The 902-nt window shown below is 35.4% G+C and overlaps 1 protein-coding gene across 1 annotated transcript in view; it reads left to right on the top strand.

Annotated features, from left to right (window-relative positions):
• The window catches only part of LOC117103108, a gene marked incomplete at its 5' end in the record, with an annotated part of 18,764 nt that overhangs the window by 13,121 nt on the left and 4,741 nt on the right, over positions 1–902 (top strand). The window lies entirely within an intron of this gene.

Raw genomic sequence — 902 nt, forward strand, 5'->3', positions numbered from 1 at the left:
TAGTATCCGATGTAGTTGGTTCCACGTATGTCTCACAAAAATATATAATAAAAAGCAAATACGAAAAAGAAACGATTGCATACGTTAACATAATAGAGACATAAAATTTATTCCAAGACGAATATTTCGGACACGCCTGTGTCCTTCCTCAGCGTTATACGTATGACTGAAAAAATACAGATCAGATGAACTAAAAACTGTAAGATATAAGGCGATAAATTCTAAGATAAAAGGCACGCCATAGGAACAGAGAAGTAATAAACAGTCGGCAACATAAAAAAACGTTGGCGGTAACAGGCCTATGAAAACAGCGGAATAAACAAAATGTCGGCAAAGTATCAGCGTGTACACTGTAATCGAAACAGCGACAGTGGGCTTAAATAAATGATAAATGTATATTAAAAGAAATATATAATATTGTTATAATATTGTCACACTAAAGGTGAACTGTAATGATGAGGCATAATGGGGTAACAGACAAATAATAGTACACTGCAAAACAAGTTAAATTATAAAAGTAAAGTCTTTAATAAATAAAATTCCGTATGTACCTTCTCTTCTCAACAACGTAATAGTTCTTCCCGACGGTTTATCGTTGCACATATACGGTAACATAACTATTCAACTCCCATGGTATCGGTCAGTGACAGGCACATGCACAATTACAGACACAGGTGGCAAATGAACATCTAAACTGAGGGCTGTCTTGACGACACCTCCCTTACGTGCTGTAAGTAGTTCGTATCGTTTGAGGTGTGTCACATGACTTAGCATACTTTGTTTTTATATGGCGGTACACCTCACACAATGATTACGCTAATTAAAGTCATGCTTAATTGCTTCCATTATAAATACGCAAATTATAGCGCTAGATGATCGTTTTAACCGTGACAAATATAAAA

The sequence above is a fragment of the Anneissia japonica genome, unplaced genomic scaffold (assembly GCF_011630105.1).
Source record: "Anneissia japonica isolate Jap-2015-1 unplaced genomic scaffold, ASM1163010v1 scaffold284993_len90168_cov106, whole genome shotgun sequence".
Classification (NCBI taxonomy): domain Eukaryota; kingdom Metazoa; phylum Echinodermata; class Crinoidea; order Comatulida; family Comatulidae; genus Anneissia; species Anneissia japonica.